This window comes from Mustela putorius, unplaced genomic scaffold, assembly GCF_011764305.1.
Source record: "Mustela putorius furo isolate JIRA1106 unplaced genomic scaffold, ASM1176430v1.1 tig00003896_pilon_pilon_pilon, whole genome shotgun sequence".
NCBI classification, from domain to species: Eukaryota; Metazoa; Chordata; class Mammalia; order Carnivora; family Mustelidae; genus Mustela; species Mustela putorius.
The window spans coordinates 8,927,554-8,935,489 of record NW_025422045.1 but is presented as its reverse complement, the minus strand read 5'-3'; the positions used below and the strand labels follow the sequence as shown (position 1 = coordinate 8,935,489).

Here is a 7,936-nt window from a genome sequence, read left to right as displayed (position 1 = left end):
TTCTGACTTCTTGCCACAGCAGGGCTCAAATCCTGAAGTTTTTTTTGTTTTGTTTTGTTTTTAAAGATTTTATTTATTTATTTGACAGAGAGAGAGAGAGAGCGCAAGCCCAAGCAGGGAGCAAGCCAGGCAGAGGGAGAGGGAGGAGAAGCAGACCCCACGATGAGCAGGGAGCACAACAAGGGGCTCGATCCCGGGACTCTCAGATCATGACCTGAGCTGAAGGAAGACGCTTAACCAACTGAGCAGCCAGATGCCCCAATCCTGAAGTTTTTTAAAGTACGGGCAGGCCTGGCTGGTCTCCTTTGTGAAGGCATCTGGGCTGCTCCAGGAGAGAAGGCAGGCAAACAATCTAGGGGCAGAGCAATCTGAAGAGCACCAGGGACACGTGGCAGGGGTGGGGGTGGGGAATTATTTGCTCTTCTAGGAACATGCCCATAAGAGGCAGTGTTCAGAGAGAGAGACCAGGAACAAAGGAACTGGCTAGTGCCATTTCCTTCCCCAGGTGCTCAGCATAAACGCAGAGCCACCTGCACCTGCGGGAAGCAGCGTAGACACTGGCTGCCTAACTTGCTTATGCCAAGTCCCACCCCTGCTGTGCTCTGGCAGGACTGCCCTTTTCAGTCAGGCTTGCCTTAGGCCCAGCCCAGCAGGCCCCTTCCCCAGAAGATCAGCACAAACCCCTGTCCACACCACATCTCTCAACCAGAATTCTTCAGGGCCTCAGTTCTGGTGGAGGTGGTGACAGGTCTCATTTCACAAGCAGGCCAGAACACACCTAGTTAAAACCTATCACATTCAGGCCAGGAACCAACTGCAACCAAGTAGAGCCTTGGCAGATGATGGGCCTGAAGGATAGAGCAGTCAAAACACAACATCAGATCACATACAACACACACCAGAGACATTCCCTGAAGCACCAGGCCCTGGGCACTAAATGATCTCTTCCTCATAAAGTTATTACTTTCAGGAGCAGGAGATACAACTGGCTTTTTTAACACAGAGAGGAAGGCAGAGTTAGACCGAATGCCAAGGTGGAAGAATTTATCCCAAATGAAAGAACAAGAGGGGTGCCTGGGTGGCTCAGTGGGTTAAAGCCTCTGCTTTCAGCTCGGGTCATGATCCCAGGGTCCTGGGATCAAGCCCCGAGTCAGGTTCTCTGCTCGGCGGGGAGCCTGCTTCCTCCCCTCTCTCTGCCTGCCTCTCTGCCTACTTGTGATCTCTCTCTCTCTCTGTCAAATAAATAAATAAAATCTTAAAAAAAAAAAAAAAGAAAGAAAGAACAAGATAAGGCCATGACCAGAGAGCTAAGTGAGACAGATAAAAGTAACATGTGTGATGGAGAATTTAAATCAAAATCTAAAGGTTACTCATTGGACTTGAGAAAAGAATAGAACACGTTAGTGAAATACTTACTACTACTTACAATTTTAGAAATAAAAGAGGTAAAAAAGAATCAGAGATGAAAAATGTAATAAATGAGATTGGTAATAGGCTTAATGCAATGAACAGTAGGCAAGAAGAAGCAGAAGAATGAATTAATGACAAAGAAGACAAAATAATGGAAAATAATGAAGCTGAACAAAAGAGAGAATTAGGGGATATGAAAATAGACTTAGGGAACTCAGTAATTCCATCAAACGTAGTAATGTTCATATTATAGTCATCCCAGAACAAGAAGAGAGAAAAGGAGGCAGAAAATTTATCTGAAGAGATAATAGCTGAAAAATTCCCTCATCTGGGGAAGGAAACAGATATCCAGATCTAGGAGGCACAAAGAACTGCCATCAAAATCAACAAAAGCAGGCCCACACCAAGACAGACTACCATTAAACTGGCAAAATAGAGTGATTAGGAAAAAAAAAAAAATCTTAAAAGCAACAGGACAAAAGAAGACAGTTACTTTAAAGGGAAAACCCATAAGGTAGGAGATTTTTCAGTAGAAACTCTTTAATCCAGAAGAAAGTGGCATAATATATTCAAAGTGCTGAGTGGGAAAAATCTGCAGCCAAGAATACTCTATCCAACAAGGCTAACATTCAAAGTAGAAGGAGAAATAACAAGTTTCACAGATAAACAAAAAATTAACGGAGTTCATGACCATGAAAACAGGCCTGCAAGAAATACTAAAGGGGACTCTGTGAATGGAAAAGGACCAAAAGTGACAGTATGAAGGTAGGAAACACAAAGGCTGTAAGAATGAATATTTCTATTAAAAAATCAGTCAAGGAACTCACTTGTAAAAAGGATGTAAAATATGACAACATATATCTAAAACATGGGGAGGAGTAAAGAGCATGTGCAAGCTTAAATCACATCAACATAATACAGACTGCTGTATGCAAAAGATGTTACATACAAATCTAATGGTAACCACAAATGTAAAACTACAAATAAATATGCAAAGAATAAAGAGAAAGTAATCCAAGTATATCACTAAAAAGAACCAGCAAACCATGAAAGAAAGATATAAAAGGATCAGAGAAAATCTCTGGAAACAATCATGAAACAAGTAATAAAATGGCAATAAATACTTATCTATCAATAACTACCTTTTTAAAATCAATAATTTGGGTGTCTGGGTGGCTCAGTGGCTTAAGCCTCTGCCTTCAGCTCAGGTCATGATCCCAGGGTCCTGGGATTGAGCCCCGCATCAGGCTCTCTGCTCAGCGGGGAAACCTGCTTCCCCCCACCACCCAGCCTGCTTCTCTGCCTACTTGTGATCTGTGTCAAAAAAATAAAAATCTTTAAAAATAAAAAAAATCAATAAAATCAATAATTCTTGAATGTAAATGAACTAGATGCCCTAATCAAAAGAGAGTGTCAGGACACATTTAAAAAAAAAGGGAGGGGGGTGCCTGGGTGGCTCAGTGGGTTAAGCCGCTGCCTTCGGCTCAGGTCATGATCTCAGGGTCCTGGGGTCGAGTCCCGCATCGGGCTCTCTGCTTGGCAGGGAGCCTGCTTCCTCCTCTCTCTCTGCCTGCCTCTCTGCCTACTTGTGATCTCTCTCTGTCAAATAAATAAATAAAATCTTTAAAAAATAAAAAAATAAAAAAAAGGGGGCGCCTGGGTGGCTCAGAGGGTTAAGCCTCTGCCTTCGGCTCAGGTCATGATCTCAGAGTCCTGGGATCAAACCCCGTGTCGGGCTCTCTGCTCAGCGGGGAGCCTGCTTCTCCCTCTCTCTGCCTACTTGTGATTTCTGTCAAATAAATAAATAAATAAATCTTAAAAAAAAAAAAAGCAAGATCCATCTATATGCTGTTTACAAGAGACTTATTTTAGACCTAAAGACACATGCAGGTTGAAAATGAAGAGATGGTGGGACACCTGGGTGGCTCAGTTGGTTAAGCAGCTGCCTTCAGCTCAGGTCATGATCCCAGCGTCCTGGGATCGAGTCCCATGTCGGGCTCCTTGCTCAGCAGGGAGCCTGCTTCTCCCTCTGCCTCTGCCTGTCATTCTGTCTGCCTGTGCTCTCTCTCTCTCTCTCTGACAAATAAATAAAATCTTTAAAAAAAAAAAAAAAGAAAATGAAGAGATGGAGAAACATCTACACTGCAAATGGATGTCAAAAGAAAGCTGGAGTAGCAATACTTGTACTGGACAAAATAGACTTTAAAACAAAGACTGTAAAAAGAGACAAAGAAAGACACTACATAATAATAAAGGGGACAATCCCACAAGAAAATCTAAAATTATAAATATTCATATGCCCAACACAGGGGCACCCAAATACATAAAACAATTAATAACAAACATAAAGGAACTAATTGATAATAATACAATAACAGTAGGGGACTTTTAACACCCCACTTACATTAATGGATAGATCACCTAAACAGAAAATCAACAAGGAAACAATGGCTTTGAATGACACACTAGACCAGATGGATTTAACAGATATATTCAGAACATTCCATCCTGAAACAGCAGAATACTTGATTCTTTTCAAGTGCACACAGAACATTCTCTAGAACAGATCATATATTCGGCCACAAAACAGGCCTCAACAAATTCAAGAAAACCAAAGTCAAACCATGCACCTTTTCTGACCACAATGGTATGAAAGTAGAAGTCAACCACAAGAAAAAATCTGGAAAGACCACAAATGCATTGAGGTTAAACAACATGCTACTAAACAATGAATGGGTCAATTAGGAAATAAAAGAATAAATTTAAAAAATACATGGGAATAAATGAAAATGAAAACATAAATAAAGCCTTAGGATGCAGCAAAAATGTTTTTGTTACTGTTGTTGTTTGACAGAGAGAACATGTGAGCCAGTGGGGTGGTTGTGGAGAGAGGCGGAGGGAGAGGGAGAGAATTGCAAGCAGGCTCTGCATTCAGTGCAGGCCCCACATGGGGTTCAATTGCACAAACCTGAGATCATGGCCTGAGACAAAATCAAGAGTTGGATTCTTAGCTGATTCAGCTACGCAGGCGCCCCCACAAAAGTGGTTCTAAGAAGAAGTATATAGTATTACAGACCTACCTCAAGAAGCCAAAGAAATCTCACATAAGCAACCTAACCTTCTACCTAAAAAAGCTAGGTAAATCACAACAAACACAGCCTAAAGCCAGCAGAAGGAAAGAAATAATAAAGATTAGAGCAGAAATAAATGATTTAGAAACTGAAAAAGCACAGGAACAGGGGAGCCTGGCAGGCTCAGCTGGTAGAGCAGGCAACTCTTGACCTTGGAGTCATGAGTTCAGGACCCATGTTGGGCACAGAGATTACAGATATACATACATACACAACAAGAATAAACAATAGAACAGATCAATTAAACTAGGAGGTGGTTCTTTGAAAAAAATTAATAAAATTGAAAAACATTAAGCAGACCTATCAGAAAGAAAAGAGAAAGGACCTTTTAAATAAATAAAATCACAAATGAGAGAGGAGAAATAACAACCAGCACCACAGAAATACAAACAGTTATAAGAGATTATTATGAAAAACTACATGCCAACAAATTGGACAACACAGAAGAAATGGATAAATTCTTACAAACATATAAATTACCAAAACTGAAATATAAAATTTGAATAGACTGATAACTAGCAGAAATTTAATCCGTAACCAAAAACTCCCAGCAAACAAAAGTCCAGGACCATGGGATACCTGGCTAGCTCAGTCAGTTACAACATGCAACTCTTGATCTTGGGGTTGTAAGTTTGAGCCTTATTTTGGCTGTAGAGATTACTTAAAAATAAAATCTTTAGGGTGCCTGCATGGCTCAGTCAGTTAAGCATCTGCATTTGGCTAAGGTCATGATCCTAGGGTCCTGGAAACGAGTTCTTTTTTTTTTTTTTTAAAGATTTTATTTATTTATTTGACAGAGAGAGATCACAAGCAGGCAGAGAGTCAGGCAGAGAGGAGGAAGCAGGCTCCCTGCTGAGCAGAGAGCCCAATGCGGGGCTCAATCCCAGGACCCTGAGATCATGACCTGAGCTGAAGGCAGTGGCCTAACCCACTGAGCCACCCAGGTGCCCCTGGAATCGAGTTCTTCATCACGCTCCCTACTCAGCAGGGAGCCTGCTTCTCCCTCTCCCACTCCCCCACTTGTGCTCACTCTCTCTGGGTCAAATAAATAAAATCTTGAAAAATAAAATACAATCTTTAATAAATAAATAATAAAATAAAACTAGGAAGAACAAATTTCGGGCATCTGACTCAGTTGTAAAAATGTGTGACTCTTGATCTTGGGGTCAAGAGAGTACATCCAAAAAAAAAAAAAAAATCCAGGATTAGATGGCTTCATGGCAAATTCTACCAAACATTTAAAGAAGAATTAATACCTATTCTTCTCAAATTATTCCAAAAAATAGAAAAGGAAGGAAAACTTCCAATTCATTCTATGAGGCCAGCATGACCCTGATACCCAAATCAGACAAAGACGCCACAAAAAAAGGAAAGAAAGAAAAAAAGAACTACAGACCAATATCTCTGAGGAATATAGATGCAAAAATCCTCAACAAAATACTAGCAAACTGAATCCAATAATTCATTAAAAACACCAGTCACCATGACCAAGTGGGATTTATTCTTGGGCTGCCAGATGGTTCAATATTTGCAAATCAATCAACATAATATATCACATCAATAAGAGAAAGGATAAGAAATGATGCTCATTTCATGGGGCTTGGGTGGCTCAGCTGGTAAATGTCCAGCTCTTGTTTCGGTTCAGGTCATGATCTCGAGGTTGTGAGATTGAGCCTTGCATCAGGCTCTGCACTCAGGAGGGCATCTGTTCTCTCCCTCCGCCCCTCTCCCGACTCATGCGTGTACACTTTCTCTAAAATAAATAAATATATCTAAAAAAAAAAAAAGAACTATGTGATCATTTCAACAGATGCAGAAAAAAACATTTGACAAAATTTTAACATAATAAAGGCCATATATGAAAAACCTACAGCTATTATCATTCTATATGGGGGAAAGATGAGAGTTTTCCTCTTTGGTGAGGAACAAAACAGGAAGTCCACTCTCACCACTTTCATTCAACATAGTAGTGGAACTCCTAGCCACAGCAATCAGACAACGAAAAGTAATATAGGCATCCAAATCTGCAGGAAGAAATAAAACTTTCACTATTTGCAGATGACATGATACTCTATATAGAAAACCTCCACCAAAAAAACTTCTAGAACCGAAACACAAATTCAATAAAGTTGCAGAATATAAAATCAATGTACAGAAATCTGCAGCATTTCTTTTAAGATTTATTCATTTCAGAGAGAGAGCACACTGTGGGGAAGGGCACAGGAAGAGAGAGAGAGAAGCTCAAGCAGACTCCCCGCTGAATGCAGAGCCCAATGCGGGGCTTGATCTCACCGCCCTGAGATCAGACCTGAGCTGAAACCAAGGGTCACATGTCCAACTGACAGTACCACCCAAGTGCTGCTCTGTTGCATTTCTATACTAATAACCAAGCAGCAGAACAAGAAATTAAGCAATCAATCCCATTACAGCTGCACCAAAAAAATAAATAAGATAGTCAGTCCTCCTGCCCCAAATGGGGCAGTCAGTTAACATCAAACCAATCTTGCCACAGCTAGAGATGCTCAAGAATGAGCCGAAACAGGAAGTGGAGTTCTTGTCCACGTCCATTGTCCAGGTCATGGGGTACAGACCAAGTACGTGGAAGCCAGGGACTGTGAATGTGCTGAAGAACAAGGGGAAAGCATCACTCATCCCACTGACAAGTTCTGTGTGTCCCTGGGAAGCTACACGATGTGGAACGTGTACTCATTTGTGGACTAGGCTACTGTGTAGAAAAGACACCTGAGGATGCTAAAGACTTTTGTGAGAGGAAGACAGACTTCCTTGGCAAGCAAATGGAGAAAATCTAGCCAGCTCTGAAGGAGAAGCAAGCCATGAAACAGGCTGTCATGGAGATCAGGAGCCAGAAGATTTGGCAGCTCACAGACCTGGGGGCAACACAGGCTACTGCCAAGGCCCAAGAGCTTGTTTTTGCTTTCTCTTAAATAAATAAACAAAATCTTTTTATTCCTATTATCATTATTATTTTTTATTTGACAGACAAAGATCACAAGCAGGCAGAGAGAGAGAGGGGGAAGCAGGCTCCCCGCTGAGCAGTGAGCCCGATGTGGGGCTCAATCCCAGGACTCTGGGATCGTGACCTGAGCAGAAGGCAGAGGCTTTAACCCACTGAGCCACCCAGGCGTCCTCTTTTTAAATTTTTTAAAAATAAATTAAAAAAACCCTAGGAATAAACCCAACCAAAGAGGTGAAAGACCTGTACTCTGAAAACTATGAAACACTGATGAAAGAAATTGAAGACGACACAAAGAAATGGAAAGACACTCCATGCTCACGGATTGGAAGAACAAATTTAGAATGTCCATACTACCCAAAGCAATCTATACATTTAATGCAATCTCTTTCAAAATACTAACAGCATTTTCCACAAAACT

General features: G+C 41.2%; 1 pseudogene; it reads left to right on the top strand.

Annotated features, from left to right (window-relative positions):
• The first annotated feature begins 7,011 nt into the window (after positions 1 to 7,011).
• LOC101674155 lies at positions 7,012 to 7,486 on the top strand (annotated as a pseudogene).
• The last annotated feature ends 450 nt before the right edge of the window (positions 7,487 to 7,936 follow it).